Here is a 19,784-nt window from a genome sequence, read left to right as displayed (position 1 = left end):
TGCAATCATCAAGAGATTTATTAAATTGCAAACATTAAAATGGAAAAAAAATACAAAATCATTATAAAAATAATAATGCTTTAGGACTCTAACTTCAAACATTCCTCTTACCTGCAAAGGTTAGGAAAGATCACTTTCCCTTTAAATATGCAAAGAGAAAATGTTTCCAGAATTAATCTGAAACCTTTGTAGCCCTTTAGCTGGAAGGATCACCCTACTAAAAATGCATCAATAGAAACACTAATCAAATAACTGGTGAATGTAAAATTATAAACCAACATGTGTATTAAAGGAAAGAAACGTAGGGAATGTGCAAGGATTTTTAGCAGACTGGGAGTTTAGATATCCCCCCTGAAAGCAACCGGCACTGACAACAGAAAGAGACTGGGATTCACTGGGAGAAGAAAAGAGCATTGCAGCTTGGAACAGATCTAAGGCCGAACTGAGAGCAGAGCATTGGCAAAAGTCAGCCAAGGAGACTGGAGTGAAGGGAGCAGGGGAAGAAATGATGCCTGATGAAGCAGGACGGGTGTGAACCTGAGTGATTAGAGCTGTGTAGACTGCAGTTAGCCACCCTAGGATTTTAAGAGGTGGAGAAGGAGGATCATCATCAGCCTTATGCTGAAGATAATGACAGTGGCTGTAGCGTGATTCATGGGGTAGGGGGGTCTGAGCCGGTGCAGGGCAACCAGACTTGCAGCCACTGCTGTGATCAGGAGAGGATGATAGTAGCTTGGGCTAGCATGCGGAGTGCAGTGGACCTGGAGGAGTAGGCAGAAGTGCAAGCTATTGAGGAGGTAAATTTATCAGACACGTGAGTGGTTGGATGTCGGCAGGGAGGGAGAGTCCATGCTTGGGCTGACTCCTGGGCTTTCTTGCTCTGGTATCGGTACGTGTGCAGACGCATTCCCCCAGACAGGAACACTGAAGAGGAATGAATTGGGGGCCAGAGCACGAGTCAGTCTTGGACAAGCTGACTTGGAGGTGCCTTTGCAATCTCCCAGTGAACCTCTGGCCTTTTTCCCAGTTCACAAATCCCTCACCTGTAACAGTTATGATAAAAATGGCAGGAAGTTAGCTCCTAGGTGTGGAGGAGCAGAAGAGAGACTCGGACAGGGGCTCTCCATTTACCCCACCACCCTCCCTGGAGCCTTTCTGAAAGATACTTACTGAAGATACTTTGTTTTTTGGTCTAGTTGAAGAAGGAGAAACTCAAGTGTGTTCTGAAAAATAAGTATGGGGCCTTCTTAACAAGGCTATGGCATACTGTCCACTCTTTCCTCTCCCGCCCCGGAGGGAGTGGCTGGCCACTCACGCTAAACTTAGAGAATCAGCTGCAGCAGGAGGAAAGGAGGAGAGCCAGAACTCTGGGAACATTACCGGAGAATAAGGACTGGCAGGAGCCTCGCATAGGGAGTGAATTCTCCTGCCTCCTGTCTTCAGTCAGCCAGAGGAGCAACTTTCATTTCCCCCATCACAGCACACTTCTTCATTCTTGTGGCCTCACGTGTGCTGTCCCCTCACTAGAAACACCCTGCCCTTCCTCCTTTCCTACATCCCTTTCATCTGCATAGGTTCTTGAGCATATTTTATTCAGTGCTCAGATACCATATCTTTCGGAGGCCTTTTCTCATGTCTTATAGCTGGGTTCAATGTTTGTGGCAGAGACTGCTAATCATCTACACATCCATTCTCTTGTCTTTTTTTCTTGGTACAAGAACCCCTAATATTGGGCTGAGCATAAAGTGCTTGGTATAAAGTCTACATTGTCCAATATCTTTTGCAGCTGGATGAGACCATTTGGCTAAGCTCTGGCTAGTAATATGAAAGTGGAAATGTTTCCAGCTTCTGGGATATGATTTTATAGGGAGAAGACATGCCTTTCTTCCCCTTCCTCTATATGAATATGATGGCTGATTCTTTTTGTTCTTCTTTTTTGTTTTTGTTTTTGTTTTGAGATGGAGTCTCGCTCTGTCGCCCAAGCTGGAGTGCAGTGGTGCGATCTCGTCTTACCATAACCTCCGCCTCCCAGGTTCAAGTGATTCTTCTGCCTCAGCCTACTGAGTAGCTGGGATTACAGGCACACACCATCACGCCTGGCTAACTTTTTGTATTTTTAGTAGAGACGGGGTTTCACCGTGTTAGCCAGGATGGTCTCAATCTCCTGACTTCGTTATCCGCCTGTCTTGGCCTCCCAAAGTGCTGGGATTACAGGCGTAAGCCATCGTACCTGGCCGATAGCTGATTTTTTAGTCACCAGCTTGGACTAGGAAGACATAGACCACACCCTAGGGATGGTGAAGTTTTGCACTAGGAAGTGATTGGATTCATTTCCTTTTTCTTTTTTTTTTTTTTTTTCTGAGACAGAGTCTCGCTCTGTTGCCCAGGCTGGAGTGCAGTGGCATGATCTTGGCTCACTGCAACCTCCACCTCCCAGGTTCAAGCAATTCTCTTGCCTCAGCCTCCTGAGTAGCTGGGACTACAGGCACGTGCCACCACTCCCCAATAATTTTTTTTTTTTTTTTTTTTGATGGAGACGGGGTTTCACCATGTTGGTCAGGCTAGTCTCGAACTCGTGGCCTCAAGTGATCCACCTGCCTTGGCCTCCCAAAGTGCTGAGATTACAGGCATGAGCCACCATACCTGGCATGGATTCATGTTCTAATGACTTTATGGAGTTACTAGGTATTTTGCACTGTCTACCTCTTGCTTTCATTTGTGTAAAAGGGAAGTCAACTCCCATCCTGTGTAAGGCACTGTTATTTTGGTTACATGCAGAAAAACCTAATCCAAATTTACACAGTGTTCCTCCCACGTGTTTATTCCTATGAAAACACTTAGACCCTGCATTACCAATTACTTACCTGAGTGGAAAAAAGTCTGTTCTGCCAAAGTTGACACTCTTCTTCTAATGCAGATAGCTCCAAAGATGTCCTCACCTAACATAACTCATATCTGCAAGTGTTCAGTAAGGAACCAGAAAGCCAGTTATCCAAAGGCAATGCTGTCGAACCACTTCAAATGTTGCTTTCTGGTCTCAGGCTTGATAGTCACTAGGTGATGCTATAGTTAGGATTGTGCCCATTTCTCCTCCAGTGCAAGTTCTGTCTCTTGGATGGAATAGTCAGTTCATACCACCAATAAACCCGCAGAAAACAGGAAGGCAAAAAAAAGCACGTACAAAAAATGTCTTAAAAGTGGTGTCTCCTAGTCGACACATCCTGTGTTGTAGGATTTGGAAAACCAAAAGTAATTTTTAAAACTCTGATGGTTTGGCATTTGGAATATTGAAAGCAATCTGGAAAATCCTGATAGTCCATTTGCATCTCCATCATTAGCTGAAGAAGCAGATGGTCAGGATAAATTTCAGTAGGATCAGCGGAGTGAATGTATCCGGTGGATTGGCTCACTCCTAGCACCATTAGTGAGGTTGGTGATACACCCTTTAACAGACTCTGCCAATGAATCTGTGCTGATTAATTCACTTTTTTCCCCCAGAACTTTTCCGCAGTCAAATACTGTGTATGATGGTGTTTTATACTTTTATACCAATCGTTTCTGCCTTAACTGACTCGTCTGTAATTGAAAGTCTTCAAGTATGAGCCAAAATAATAATGGCCAAGAGATAGAAGCACATAACCTGGACAATATCTTAAAAGTCAGAAATTTAAAAAAATTCAAACATTATCAATAGAATACTGTCCAAATATCTGGACAAATCTGATCATCTCATAGGGTTGAGGTTCCAATTATGCTGGATTTTTGAAGTTTCACAGCCTGTTGGCCAGGCTGGTTTCAAACTCCTGACCTCAAGTGATCCACCCGCCTCAGCCCCCCAAAGTGTTGGGATTACAGGTGTAAGCCACTGGACCCTGCCAGGGCTGAAGATTAAATGAGATAGTGTATATAAAGCACACAGCTGCTATCAATAGGTTTTACCTATTATGCAGGGGGCTTTAACTCCCTAAAGAGGGACTCCATTTTTTTAAAATCACGTTGTATTCCTAGTATCTACCATAGTGCCTGGCACGTAATAAGCACTGCTAAAATGTCTGATCAATGTTAACTGAGAGTACGAGAAGGACCTTGAATGCAAAGAGTTCTTGCTGGGATCCTCCTTTAAATACAATGCTTCTATCCTATAAACATAACCCTTCCCTTAGAAGGCTACACGGGGCTTGGCATGGTCAGCTAGTCGAGAGGCTGAGGTGGGAGGGTTGCCTAAGCCCAGGTAGGTTGAGGCTGCAATGAGCTGTGATTGCACTATTGCACTCCAGCCTGGGCAACAGAGGGAGACGCTGTCTCAAAAAGAAAAAGAAAAAGGAAAATTTAAAGAAGAAGAAGAAGAAGAAGAAGAGGAATAGGAAGAAGAGGAAGAAGGAGGAGGAGGAGGAGAAGGAGGAGGAGGAGAAGGAAGAAGAAGAGGAAGAAGAAGAGGAAGAGGAAGAGGAAGAGGAAGGAGAAGGAGAAGGAGAAGGAGAAGGAGAAGGAGAAGGAGAAGGAGAAGGAGAAGAAGAAGAAGAAGAAGAAGAAGAAGAAGAAGAAGAAGAAGAAGACTACACTGGAAAGAATCCCAGCCCAGAGTTTATGTGAAAAAGGAGATCCCTGACACATTGGTCCTGTGATTCTTAGAGCCTGCTCCCTGACACATTGGTCCTGTGATTCTTAGAGCCTGCTAGGTAGAAGGTTGTTAACCAGAGTAATTTATGCACAATCAGTGGCAGCGGAGAAAGAAGGTTTTATACAGCTTAAAGGAGAGAAGCCATTTTATTTGGGCTCCTGCAGTATTATTATTTAGACTCTCATTTATTTTACATCACTTCTCTGATGACTGTACATGAACAAACGTTGACAAGTTGAATGATCAGATCCCTGCATTAGAGGGTAAACTTGCATAATCCCTTGTAGACGTACTCTGGGGAGTGAGGCTACTTTGTGGAGTTCCTTGCCAGTATCCCTAAGCAAGGGATTCTTTCTTGTTCTAAGCTGTGGCATATGGTTGTGGTTTTGGAGCTGGAAAAGGAGAATAAGATGGAATATTACACGGCAAATTCGCGGGTCATTTCGATTGTTGAACATTTTTCTTTCAAGAAGAGTTATTATTACAGCCTCTGCTGGCTTAAGGCAGTGAAAGTCCAGGCTGGGCGCAGTGGCTCATGCCTATAACCCCAGCATTTTGGAAGCCTGAGGTGGATAGATTGCTCTTCCTCCTCCCTACCGCCCTCTGATGCATTCACTCCAGAAGCTGAAGGAGAGAGGCCCTGGGTAGTGAGTCCACCAGACACTCCCAGGCCAGCAGAATCACCTCTTGAAGACAGAGACAAGGATGAGTGAAAGAAATGTAGCTAGGAAAAGTCAAAAGGAGATGATAGGCTTTTGAGATGTTTGGAGCGAGTTTTATTCCCTTTCTTTGATTTTGGGGGAAATTATATCGCACAGGCTGACAAGGAGAAAGGGGGAGGGTGGAAGTTTTGTCTTCATCCCCCTATTTGTCTCTCCAACCTTGAACTTGCATGGGAGCTATGCGGGAGCAGGTGACGAGGGTGTCAACCAAAAAGGATCTGTGCCATCAGCACCATTAGTAAGAAACCAGGCCGGGCACTGTGGCTCACACCTGTAATCCTAGAACTTTGGGAGGCTGAAGGGGGATGGATCACTTGAGCCCAGGAGTTTGAGTAGCCTGGGTAACATAGGAAGACCCTGTCTCTAAAAAAATATTAAAAATTAGCTAGTCACGATGACACACGACTGTAGTCCCAGCTACTTGGAAGGCTGAGGTGAGAGGATAGCTTGAGCCAGGAGGCTGCTGGGAACTATTACTGTGCCCAGTAATAGTTGCCTGGGCAACAGAGTGAGACCTCATCTCTAAAAATAAAAATAAAAAATAAGATAAATAGGCCAGGTGCAGTGGCTCACACCTATAATCCCAGCACTTTTGGAGGCTGAGGAGAGTAGATCATCTGAGGTCAGGAGTCCGAGACCAGCCTGGCCAACAAGGCAAAACCCCATCTCTACTAAAAATACAAAAATTATCTGGGCATGGTGGTGCACGCCTGTAACCCCAGCTACTCTGGAGGCTGAGGCACAAGAATCGCTTGAAACCAGGAGGCGGAGGCCGCAGTGAGCCAAGATCGCACCAGTGCACTCCAGTCTGAGTGACAGAGCGAGACCTCATTTCTAAAAATAAAAATAAAAAATAAGATAAATAAGTCATCAACCATCCAGCCATTTCTGCATTTTTGGGTGAGTCCACAAAAAAAAAAAAAGAAAGAAAGAAACCAGATTTGCTATATTAGCATGAAGCTACACTCACCTTTGACTAGCTGGAAGCTTCTCTAAGATTGTGGTTAGCAAAAGCCAAGAGCTTCCTAGAGGTAAGATTGAGAAGGTTTTTGTTGAGGCAGTTTTATTGGCTATGTGTCAGCTCTTGGGAGTAATTTGCATAAAACTTGTCAGAGTGTATTTTCAAGGTGTGAAACACTAAATTTTCAACGTTTAAGATAGGAACCTTAGTCAACCTGACATCTGCCTGCCAAGATTTACCATGCACTGCTTCCCAAGAGCAATCAGCCAGTCATGAGGTTAAGGTTTTAGGAAGCAGCTGAGTCTACAAACAGCTTCAGCAACCTGCAGTAAGAAGGGTGGCAGTGGGATGTCAAGACCCAGTGGGTGCAGAGGTACAATCCAAGGAGTATGGCTAATAGTAGAGTCAGTGGTTTGGAGTGAGCAGACCAAGAGTGAATGTGTTTCCTCATCTTTAAAATGGAGTTAATGAGAGTACCAGCCCAAAAAGGCAGTTGTGGTAATTGAATGAGTTAAAGCATGTAGCACGCTCAGCACACTGGTTGACTCATAATGTATTCTCAAACAATGTGAGCTGTGTTCATTGTCACCACCATTATTATCACCAACTTCATCACCATCTTCATCACCATCATCCTGGCTCTTCCACTTATGCAGGTTGTGACCTGGGGCAAGTTGTGTAACATTTCTAAACCTTGGATTCCTCATCTTTACATTAAAGAAAAAACATAATTATCTTCAAGAACATAGTGAGGATGAAATGAAATGAGGCACATAAAGCATCTAACATGATGCTTGGGAAATAGTAGACGCTCGTTGAGTGGGCGTTATTTCCTGTTGGTTTCCACGGCTTTCCTTTATTGATTGATAGTCAAAACAGGTATTTTGGAAGAACGAATACCAGAGGAAGGAAGACAACAAAGTCCCTGTGATGGGAAAAGTTTACTCAGTGGAAGAGACTCTCACGTTTTTGATGAGAGTTTTTATTTTCATTTTTTTGTGTGGTCCCATCGAGCATCTCTCTAAGACCTCAGATGTCCTTTAGTTTACAGTCCCACACATTAAGTAGCTTTCATTACTGAAGAAATCAGAGAGGATTGAAGATTTGGGGACATGGATGTGAGGTTGCCAAATTTTGCAATAAAAATACAGGTGCGCAATATTTTATCTGGCTATCATACATGGATGCCAATTTATCTTCTTGTAAACTCAAGCTAGGATTGACTCTTGTTTTATGACTTTGTGTGATTTACGATATCCACATTCAAGGGCTTCTCGGCGAGAGAGAGAGATGCTGCAGAATGTAGGCTCGGCTGGGCGCGGTGGCTCATGCCTGTAATCCCAGCACTTTGGGAGGCCGAAGTGGGTGGATCACGAGGTCAGGAGTTGGAGACCAGCCTGGCAAAGATGGTGAAACCCCGTCTCTACTAAAATATAAAAATTAGCTGGGCATAGTGGCAGGCGCCCGTAATCCCAGCTACTCAGGAGGCTGAGGCAGGAGAATCGCTTGAACCCGGGAGGCAGAGGTTGCAGTCAGCCGAGATCGTGCTACTGCACTCTAGCTTGGGCAACAGAGCGAGACTCCATCTCAAAAAAAAAAAAAAAAATGAACGTAGGCTCAACTTCTCAGGAAGACAGTTATCAAGGGCATCTTCTCCCATGAGTCATGTTGGGTTTAAGTATTATAGAAGCAAAATGGATCCTGGAGGTTAGGTTTTAGTAAGGAGGTCCTGGATTAACTTCCTCAAGGCTTCTCGTCATTATTATTTCCTGTTACTATCAATAGAGCACTACTCATTGTCCCTCACTCCCTGCCGTTCCCTTAACACCTTCCTTGGCCCTACAATGCCCCTTCTCTCACTACTGAAACACTGCACAGTCTCCACAGCCTAGGGGATGGGGGAGCTATGGCTTCCTAAGGATGGTATTATGAGAACCCAACAAAACCAGGCCTCCTGGGCTCCATTTTGTTCAACTCATAATATTCAGATGTTATATTGTTTCTCTTTCCAAACTCCAAGGGCATTTCCAAGTGACTTTGCTTTTGAAATGAAAATGCAGGTAGCAGAGCAAAGTATCAAAGTAATGACCTTTATCTTAAAACCTGTGTTTTTTGGTAACAAGAGGAGCAGACTTCAGAGAAAGATCAGGTTATGAACTCTCTGTGACATCTCACTCACTGTCCTACCCTGAAACCTTTTTTTTTCTGCAGAGTAGGTCTGAAGGTAAGGTGCTGTGTGTGTGTGTGTGTGTGTGTGTGCGCGCGCGCGCGTGCGCGCACGTGCCCATCTCTGGAATTTTCATGTACAATCTTCATGTCATTACTAGCTGAGATCATATGGATTCAGCACTCATTGCAGAGTTTTAGATCCTGGTCGCTAAGGTGGGGTAGGTGAGGCTTCATATCTTCCCTGGTTTCAGAGTATACCTGTCTCCCTCCCAGCCTGAGTCAGGGGATAGAAGAGACTGCGGCAGCACGTCTCACCCCAAGACATCATGCCCAGCTCCTAAGCCCCTCCCACATCCCTTCCCACTCTGAACTCATGGCCTGCAGAGCTCCTCGATGAGCCTACACTATCTGAGACGGGCCAGAAGGCTTTGGGGTGACACAGTTTGTCTGCCTGCCTCTTAGCATGACTGACAGCACCTGAAACATGAATGTAGAGATAGAATGAACGGTGGCCCTTCTCCAAGCCCTTGGTCCTCTTTTACTCATACTCTTTGCCTTCCAGCCTGGGGATCAGGAAAGATTTTTTATTCATTCATTTATTTATATACTTGTTCCAAGACAGAGTCTCACTATGTCTCCCAGGCTGGAGTGCGGTGGCGTGATCTTGGCTCACTGCAACTTCCACCTCCCAGGTTCAAGCAATTCTCCCTGTCTCAGCCTCATCAGTAGCTGGGATTATAGGCAACTGCCACCACGCCCAGCTAATTTTTGTATTTTTTAGTAGAGACAGGGTTTTGCCATGTTTGTTAGGCTGGTCTCAAACTCCTGACCGCAGGTGATCTGCCCACCTCAGCCTCCCAAAGTGCTGGGATTGCAGGCGTGAGCCACGGTGCCCAGCCAAAAGGTTATTTTTGACCTAATCAGAGAAACCAAAGATTTCTGAGCATATGTTCTGCCTTTAAAGATCCTCCCGCTTAGTCCTCATCCCTGACAGGGCAGAAAGCTTCAAGAAACATAGGGGCCTTTGCTTCATGTCAGGAGCTGGCCGAAGGGCACTAAGAGCGAAGGGACCATGGTCTACTGAGCTTCTCCCAAAAACCCTGTTTAGCAGAGGAGGAAGTGGGACAAGTGACCTCTAGAAGTTATGAAATCCATCCCCCTACCTTCTGGCTGCCCTGACAATTAATAAACAGTTCCCTCTCCGAGATGATTTCCATTGGAATTAGAACCTGGAATTTCCTCAAATTGTAGTAGACAATTTGAAGTCCTGAACCTGGAATTTCCTCAAATCATCTTGGAGAGGGCCTTTAAAGATTACAAGTTAGAAATGAACCGTTTAACATTCTCCTCACTTTTTTTTTGGATAATGCATGGGACTCCAGAATTCTCTGCCCAAATATCCCCAAGTTTGTCTCCAGACCCAGTGCTGACCTTTTCAAGGTTAGTTCTTCTAAGGGTGACCCAGATGCTTGTGTGTACAACCCAACCTTAAGGGATCAACAAAGAGTGAGTATTCTGAGGAAGCTGGATATATGGGCTGAGAAGTCCATATGGGAATGCAAGAGATCTATGCTGATGCAAGAAGGGCTGGAGACAGGAGTGGGAAGAAAAAAGGATGCAGGATGAGGGCCAAAGCTGGGGGCTGGCTCTTCCCATGCCGCCATGTTCCAGCAAGAGATTCCGACATCCAAGAATTTAAAATTCCAACCTGGACTTCCAGGTTGTTCTAAAGGTATTTTTGTCAAGGTAGGAGGACGGAACATATTGTACTGAATGATTTGTGAGCTTTACTTATAACTTTAAAATATTTAGACATCTGGTTTTTAGGCTTCCATTTACACTCTTGTCAAGGCCTACAATACCCCATGACCCTGCTACCTTCTGGGAGAGAAACCTTCACAGTCCAAATGGCTCAGAGCATGGTCCAGCTGAAACCACATGCTGTACCGCCTCACATCTGTCCCACTCTGCCCTATTTTGGCCCCTAAGAGTGGTTAGATCTTACAGGGCACATCCTATGGCTATGTGTTTTGCACAAGCCCTATACTAGTTTTCTGGTCTGTACGGAGGGCATTAAATCAAATATAAGAGTTTTGCCCAACTTTCAGGGACCATTAAACTTAATGCAATTGAATTATGGGCCTTGAAGCCTTGCCTGAAAAAGATGAGGTGGTTGGGCCGGGCGTGGTGTTTCACGCCTGTAATCCCAGTACTTTGGGAAGCCGAGGTGGGTGGATCACCTGAGGTCAGGAGTTTGAGATCAGCCTGGCCAACATGGCAAAACCCTGTCTCTACTAAGAGTACAAAAAAATTAGCCAGGCATTACAGCCCATGCCTGTAGTCCCAGCCGCTTGGGAGGCTGAGGTGGGAGAATCGCTTGAACCCAAGAGGCAGAGGTTGCAGTGAGCCGAGATGGTGCCACTGCACTCCAGCCTGGGCAACAGAGTGAGACTCCATCTCAAAAAAAAAAAAAAAGACGTTGTTGAAATTTGGCTGACAATCCAACTTTCTTTTATTTTCTCCATGTCACATGGGTAATGGGCTAACATCGTAACAAGGTTTGAGGGAGGCCCACCCATCTCTCACACATAAGCATGAAACCACAGTCATCACACTTATGAACTACAAAAGGATCACTGACTCTCTTTTTAACGAGTGGCACGTGCCAGTGAAGGGAAGAAGGGAGCAATGTCAGGCTCAAGGGGCCACTTGAGGCAGTTTGGGGAAGAAGAAGTGCAGGCAGCAGCTGCTGGGAGGGACTTGGAGGGATGAACAGAAGTGTTTGCAGGTGTCCTTAGGGAAATTTTACCATATGTTATGAGGAGCTTGCCTCACTTTCCCAAAGAAAAGTCAGTAAATGCTACCTTACTCAAGATGGCTGACAGAGTTGGATTTGTTCATTTGTTTTGGAAGAGGGTGACCAGGGGATGGAAGCAAGTGCTGAGTCTAGCCCAAAGCTGATCTTCGGGTAACAACAGGAGCTGCAGAAGGGCCCACGTGCATTCAGGCTAACTAATTAAATGGAATGTTGGACACCCATTTCTCTTTCTCCAGAGCTGACCATGTAAAGGCTTCAAAGTAGATGCCCAAGTATCTGAAAATGAAACAGGGCAGCAGCAGCAGCAGCAGGCTCATTCAGGCCTTCCTGGAAGATGAACTAAGAGACAGGTGAGCTGCATGCCTGGCTTTGCTCTACCAAAGCCTGTTTTTAGATATCTGCTTTGGTTGTTTTTGTTCTCTGTTTTTACAATAAAAGGAGTTTGTGTTTATTCAACAAAATTTGAAGTAGGCCAGGCAAGGTGGCTTATGCCCGTAATCCCAGCACTTTGGGAGGCCGAGGTGGGAGGATAACTTGAGCCCAGGAGTTCGGGACCAGCCTGGGCAATATAGCAAGACACTGCTTCAAGACTCTACTTCTTCTTTTTTTTTCTTGATACAGAGTCTTGCTCTGTCACCCAGGCTGGAGTGCAGTGGCGTGATCTGGGCTCACTGCAACCTCTGCCTCCTGGGTTCAAGCGATTCTTCTGCCTCAGCCTCCTGACTAGCTGGGATTACAGGCACCCGCTACCACACCCGGCTAATTGTTTTTGTATTTTTAGTAGAGATGAGGTTTCACCATGTTGGCGAGGCTGGTCTCGAACTCCTGACCTCAGGTGATCTGCTCGTCTTGGCCTTCCAACTGCTGGGATTACGTAGATGAGCCAACGTGCCCAGACTTATTATTTTTTAAAAAATGAGAAATGTAGAAAAAGTTAAAAGCAAAAATAAAAATCTCTATAGTGTTACCATCCAGTATAACCAGGTAAACATTCGTCATATTTCCCTCAAGGCTTATCTTCCTCTCTACATAGATAGGGGGTGTGTGTGTGTGCGTGTGTGCGTGTGTGCGTGTGTGTGTGTGTGTGTGTGTCACAGAGAGTAAAAGATAGAGATTTTAACATAATTGGATCTTCTTCCTTCAAGCACTGTTTTCAAGGCAGCAGGGTTAATGTGATCTTAAAGTACTGAGATGAGTCATCTTAGAATTATTGAGCAACTTCATGAGATTTGGTAAAAACAAGGCTGACTTTCCTTCATCCTGTCATTAGGAATTACCTACTCTAATATCCAGCTGCTTTTCTCATGGTCCATGCTCAGGAAGAAGGATAGCAAGATTCAAATCAGAGATGTAAAAGTAAGGAATATAACTAAGGCACTTGCTATTGACTTGAAGACTTAAACAGATTTTTACACCTCAGTCTTTTAGTCACAATAGTCCCACTTTGCACTAAGGTTAAAGAGGTAAAAAATCAAGTTGAAGTCAAAGAGTTCAAGAATCAAGTTGAAAGCCTGGGCATGGTGGCTCACACCTGCAGTCCCAGCACTTTGGGAGGCCAAAGTGGGCAGATCGCTTGAGTCCAGGAGTTCAAGACCAGCCTGGGCAACATAGTGACACCGTCTCTACAAAAAAAAAAAAAAAATTTAGCAGGACATGGTGGCACACACCTGCAGTCCCAGCTACTTGGGGGGCTGGGGCAGGAGGATCACTTGAGCCTGGGCGTTCAAGGCTGCAGTGAGCTGTGTTCGTGCCACTGCATTCCAGCCTGGGTGACAAAATGAGACCCTGTCTCAAAAAAAAAAAAAAAGAATCAAGTTGAGGTCAGGTGCAGTGGTACATTACATGCCTGTGGTCCCAGCTACTCAAGAGGCTGAGGTGGGAGGATCACCTGAGCCCAGGGTTCAAGGCCAGCCTGGGAAACATAACAAGACTCAGTCTCTAATTAAAAAAAAATCAAGTTAAATCATTTGATTCTTCTGGTAAATCCTGTTCTAAACTATATTAGGACTTGATTTTTGTGGTATAAGTAACTTTGCATTTATTTGGGGATTTTTCTCAAAGGTAAATAAGAGATGAGACAGCTCTCCCATATTTAAGGAGGGCATATCAGCAGTATATAAGGAGCAACATAAATTACCTTTTATAATTGAGCAGAGACTGGGAAGCCAGACTCATTTTGTCACAGTCCCAAAGAGACAAAAGTGAAATCTCAGCTCTTTTTTACTTAGTGAGTTTGAGAAACTGTCCTGGGAAGAAACATTTCAGTCAATTTAATAATAAGCCTTCATACCCCTGGGCTTTTGCTTATGCTAATCCTTTGTTTTGTTTTGTTCTGTCACCCAGGCTGGAGTGCAGTGGTATGATCTCGGTTCACTGCAACCTCCGCCTCCCAGGCTCAAGTGATTACAGGCACGCGCCACCATGCCTGGCTAATTTTTTGTATTTTTAGTAGAGACGGGGTTTCGCCACGTTGGCCATGCCGGTCTCCAACTCCTGACCTCAGGTGATCTGCCCGCCTCAGCCTCCCAGAGTGCTGGGATTATAGGCGTGAGCCATCGCGCCCTGCCACTGCTTATGTGAATCCTAAAACCTAGAAGGTCTCACCCTGCCAGAGGCATTTGCACCAGAGTAAGTAACTCCATCGTGAGTGAGGGCTAGGAAAATGAGGCTGTGACTTACTGGGTTGCATTCCCATGAAGTTAGGTATTCCTAGCCTCTAGATGTTTACAGTTAAGGGCTCAGGTTGTAAATGTTTACTAAACAGATCCAGACTTGGGAGTGTCCTAATATCCCAGTATCTTGAGAAAAAAAGAACTTCTCATTTTGCTTTAAAGATAATAATATCGATTCTCGCAAAATGTAGTAATTAAGAAAATTAATCCTTTATTACAAACCCTTGTAGCAGAGCACATCGCCCCATGATCTTTTTTATCCTGTATATAAACAAGTATTGTACCTAGGGTGGACGTGTTCCTCCTGTTACTTTCAGGAACGCCCTACTCTGTCTATGGAGTAGCTGTTCTTTCACCACTTACTTTCTTAATAAACTTGCTTTTGCCTTGCACTGTGGATTTGCCCTGAATTCTTTCTTGCATGAGATCCAAGAACCCTCTCTTGACATCTGGATCGGGACCCCTTTCCTATAGCAATCCTAATCCTCCACCTTTCTATTTTTTTGGTTATTTTAATTTTTTGGAGACAGAATGTCACTCTATCACTCAGGCTTGAGTGCAGTGGCACAATCATGGCTACTGCAGCCTCGACTTCCCAGGCTTAAGTGATCCTCCCCCTTCAGCCTCCCGAGTAACTGGGACTATAGGCACGTGCCACTGCACTCTGCCCTCTGCCTGCTTCGGCCTCCCAAAGCACTGGGATTATAGGCGTGCACCACCACACACACTTAGCCTTCTCCATCTTTCTGAATCAATCTTTACAGCCAGACAGACCATAGGCCACCACTCCAAGAAGCCCTCCAAAATCTTTGCAAGCATGATCTTTAGTTAGCATTCATATTGTTCTGCCATGTGTAGCAATGTGTTCTGCTTGATAACAATGTTTTACATGATAAGCAAGATATGTACAATGGTTCAAAAATTGAGCAACATAAAGCATTTCCAGTATACTGCCTTGTTCCAACCCTTGCCCCCACATGCCACAAATACTTCTGTCAGTTTCTTGTGTCTTTTCCAAAGTTTCTTCTTGCAAGCACAAATACAAATCTATTATTTCACCATCTCTATTTTCTTACACAGAAGGTAGCCTGATATACATATAATTTTATACCTTGCTCTTTTTTTTTTTTTTGAGATGGAATTTGCTCTTTTTGTCCAGGCTAGAGTACAATGGCACGATCTCAGCTCACTGCAACCTCTGCTTCCCGGGTTCAAGTAATTCTCCTGCCTCAGCCTCCCCAGTAGCTGGGATTACAGGCATGCACCACCATGCCCGGCTAATTTTTGTATTTGTAGTAGAGATGGTGTTTCACCATGTTGGCCAGGCTGATCTCGAACTCCTGACCTCAGGTAATCCACCCACCTTGGCTTCCCAAAGTGCTGGGATTACAGGCGTGAGCCAGCATGCCCAGCCACCTTGCTCTTTTCATTTTAACTTATCAGTACATCTTGGGAATCTTTCCATATGGATTTAGAAACAAATTCCTTATTCTGTTTTTAAAGGGTTGTGTTTGCTTGTTTTTGTTTTTTGAGATGGAGTCTCACTCCGTCGCCCAGGCTGGAGCACAGTGGCACGATCTTGGCTCGCTGCAACCTCACCTCCCAGGTTCAAGGGATTCTCCCACCTCAGCTTCCCAAGTAGCTGGGACTACAGGCTCATGCCACTGTGACTGGCTAATTTTTGTATTTTTAGTAGAGACAGTTTCACTGTGTTGGCCAGGCTGGTCTTCAACTCCTGACCTCAAGTGACCCACCTGCCTCGGCCTCCCAAAGTGCTGGGATTACAGGCATGAGCCATTGTGCCTGGCTAAAGGGTTTTAAAACTTAAAGAATCTTATTACAAATTGTCTCCTAATGTTTTTAACTCGTTCTGCTAATGATGGACATTTGCATTGTTTGCAATCTTTTGCTACATCGATGATGCCTTGTAGTCATATGTCAATTTGCATTGTGCATGTACATATCTGGATAAATTTCCAAAAGCAGGAGGGCTGGGTCAGACTATATAATTCTGTAATGTTGATAGAGGGAACGAAACTGTTTTCCACAGGCGTTCTAGCTGTTTATACTCCCAGCAAAAATACACAAGAAACCTGTTTCTCCACAGCCTTGCCAAAAGAGAGGAAAAGAGAGAGCAAAGATTTAAGAAGTGGTGGCTCAGTCTCAAAAACAAAAGGAGGCTGGGTGCGGTGGCTCATGCCTTTCAGCCCAGCACTTTGGGAGGCAGAGCAGGGAGGATTGCTTGGGCCCAGGAGTTCAAGGCCAGCCTGGGCAACAGGGCAAGACCCCGTCTCTACAAAAAATACAAAAAAATTGGCCAAGCATGATGGCACACACCTGTGGTCCCAGCTATGCAGGAGGCCGAGGTGGGAGGATCACTTGAGCCCAGGAGGTCAAGGCTGCAGTGAGCCATGTTTGAAACACTGCATTCCAGCTTGGATGGCAAAGTGAGACTCTGTCTCAAAAAAAGAAAAAGAGAAAAAGAGGACAACTAGATGAAGACTGGAAAGAGCACACACAGTGTTGGAACTGACATCTTCCCTGAGGTTCAACCAGCCTCTCCAAGGGATGTCTAGAACCTCTGTTAGCACCAACTGAACATGCCTAACAGAACTCGCTGAAACCAGACCCTGGTCTTGGTTTTTCATTTCCTGCCAATGGAACCACCATTTTCTCACATTTAAAACCTTGCAGGAGAGGGTGGGGGCAGGTAGACTTTCAGTTTTTACTTCACAAACTCTAAATATTTATGCTTTATTTTATTACAGGAAGCATATATTTCTCTTATAATTGAAAACCCGTAATAATATACTGCAAAAACTTGAAAGTCTAGTCATTTTTCTTTTAGTTTTTATTTATCCATTCAAACATTTTCTATTGTGTGAGCAATTTGTTTTTATTTCTGGTTTTTTTTGTTTTTGTTTTTTGTTTTCTGACAGGTGCCTAGGAGAATAGTTTCTAAATAATGTAGCTTTATAGGGAAATTATTTTTAAAAAATTAATTTCACTTTTTTTTTTTTTTTGAGAGAGATAGGTTCTGACTCTGTCACCCAAGCTGGAGTGCAGTGGTAAGATCATAGCTCACTGCAGCCTCCAACTCCTAGGCTCATGTGATCCTCCTGATTCAGCCTCCTGAGTGGCTGGGACTAAAGATGCACACCACCACACCCAGCTAATTAAAAAATTTTTTTGTAGAAACAAGGGTCTCACTATGTTGCCTAGGCTGGTCTTGAACTCCAAGCTGGTTTTTTTTTTTTTTTTTTTTTTTGATACAGAGTCTCACTCTGTCGCCCAGGCTGGAGTGCAGTGGCATGATCTCGGCTCACTGCAAGCTCCGCCCCCCGGTTCATGCCATTCTCCTGCCTCAGCCTCCCGAGTAACTGGGACTACAGGCACCCGCCACCATGCCCGGCTATTTTTTTTCTATTTTTAGTAGAGACGGGGTTTCACCGTGTTAGCCAGGATGGTCTCGATCTCCTGACCTTGTGACCTGCCCGCCTCAGCCTCCCAAAGTGCTGGGATTACAGGCGTGAGCCGCCATGCCTGGCCTCTCCAGGGTGGTCTTGAACTCCTTGCTTCAAGCAATTCTCCCACCTCTGCCTCCCAAAATGCTGCGATTACAGGCTAATTTCGCTTCTTTATAAATTACTTCTAAGCATCACCCCCTGCCACCACTCTCACACCCACTCGCAGTTTTTAAACTGAAAAGAAACTGGGATGTTTACATAATCATTATTGGAGCTGGGACACTTTTTTTTTTTTTGAGACGGAGTCTTGCTCTGTCGCCCAGGCTGGAGTGCAGTGGCGTGATCTCGGCTCACTGCAAACTCCGCCTCCCGGGTTCACGCCATTCTCCTGCCTCAGCCTCCTGAGTAGCTGGGACTACAGGCGTCCACCACCACGCCCCGCTAATTTTTTGTATTTTTGGTAGAGACGGGGTTTCACCAAGTTAGACCAGGATGGTCTCGATCTCCTGACCTTGTGATCTGCCCGCCTCGGCCTCCCAAAGTGCTGGGATTACAGGCGTGAGCCACGGCTCCCGGCCGGAGCTGGGACACTTTTAAAGGGAATTTGTATAGCTAGGATTTGTGACAGTTGTGTGATATTTTTATGTGGTGTCAGGCACTTTTCAATTCACTGAGGTCTCTTTTATAATAAAAATGCATATTTATATTTATTTTATATAATTTGGAGCAAAACTGTACTACTTTAAATTATGGAAACTTATAATTGTCATAGCTGTTTTTAGAATCACATTCTTGGTCCAACATATAATCCGTTTGTTACCAAGTACTTATTGAAGCATTCCTCCTATGGGAAACTGTCATCAACTTTTTCATGTTTGGCTCTATTTCGGGATTTCCAGGAATTCAATATAATAAAAGAGAGGGGCCATCTCCTTGTGCCGTTGACCTTTGTACATTCACCTTTCCACAGATACAGACATTGTATAGAAATGCACCTGAGCCATCTTTCCTACATGGCATCAGGACAACGGGCCAGGCAACAAAGGAACCTTTTGAGCTATCTCTTGGCGGTGCTGCCTGCCAGTCCACAGCTCAGGTCCATCTGTGCCACCAGCCCTGTCAAACTACAGTATTTACTCAATTACATTCATACTGGGTTCCATTTAGCCTTGTCGCTTTTTCAAAATTAGTGAAATATGGAGAAAATATAAGTGCAAACACTAGTAAAAGGGAGTGTTGTTCTCATAAACATAAAACAATTGAGACAAAGAAGGGAATCATTAGGTGTGGAGAAGGTAGTGAATCTTCAGCCTCAATAATGACAACTCATACCGAGACGTTGCTACGCATCACTCACCATTGCTATTACTTTATATGATTTAATTCATATTCTTACAACACTATGTGAGAAATAAATGAAGAAGGTACTATTATTATCTCTGCCTTTACAGATAAAAAAAACAATTCGTGATTTATAGAGGTAAATAGCCTGACCCAAATCTTAAAGCTGCCTATTGGACTTCAGGTGGTCAACTTTGCTCAGCTAGGATGGAGATGCTCAGATTTTAAAAACAGCTATGCATGCTGGAATTATAGCTTAAGACTATCTCTAGGGGACAGCACACAATCAGGAATTTTATACTACATTTTAGATCTCTGAAAATAGAAACCTGTGCTTAAAGCACACAGATTTGTTTTTGAACTTTATATATCTGACATTGGTGTGTGTTTTGGGAACGTGTTCTATATGAAGGTAGAACTCTCTTGTATTGTTGTATGTTTTGGATGTACACGTAAAGATGTGAATCCTATGAGGACAGGGAACTTGTCTTCTACTTCTCCAGCACCTACAACAGTGCTCAGTAAAGGTTTGTTGTGGTGGTGAGTGATAACAGTAGTCAGTTGGAAACCATGCTGCCATCATGCTGAACACCAAGAAACACTCTATTCAATCTCCCCAAGTGTTTGTAACAATATATTGAAAAACACGTCATCTGTCTAAGCATGGTGGCTCACACCTGTAATTCCAGCACTTTGGGAGGCTGAGGAGGGAGGATCGCTTGAGCCCAGGAGTTTGAGACCAGCCTGGGCAATATAGCAAGACCCAGTTCTACAAAAAAAGAAAAAAAAAATTAGCCAGCCATGTTGGCACCGCCTGTAGTTCTGGCTACTTGGGAGGCAGAGGCAGGAGGATTGCTTGAGATATGTGTTCACACCACTGGATTCCAGCCTGAGTGACAGAGTGAGACCCTGTGTCAAAAAAAAAAAAAGAAAAAAGAAAAAAATGTCATCTTAAATACACACACACAACACACACATCTATGTGTTTACACAAATATTTAAAGGCACGTAAT

At 44.5% G+C, this 19,784-nt stretch overlaps 1 pseudogene; it reads right to left on the bottom strand.

The window, feature by feature from the left end:
• Positions 1-10,997: 10,997 nt before the first annotated feature.
• Positions 10,998-11,107, bottom strand: LOC112129291 (small nucleolar RNA U13; annotated as a pseudogene).
• Between the last annotated feature and the right edge of the window lie 8,677 nt (positions 11,108-19,784).

Source organism: Pongo abelii, chromosome 16, assembly GCF_028885655.2.
Source record: "Pongo abelii isolate AG06213 chromosome 16, NHGRI_mPonAbe1-v2.0_pri, whole genome shotgun sequence".
NCBI lineage: Eukaryota > Metazoa > Chordata > Mammalia > Primates > Hominidae > Pongo > Pongo abelii.
The sequence above is the reverse complement of the archived record's forward strand: the minus strand, read 5'-3'. Positions and strand labels throughout refer to the sequence as shown.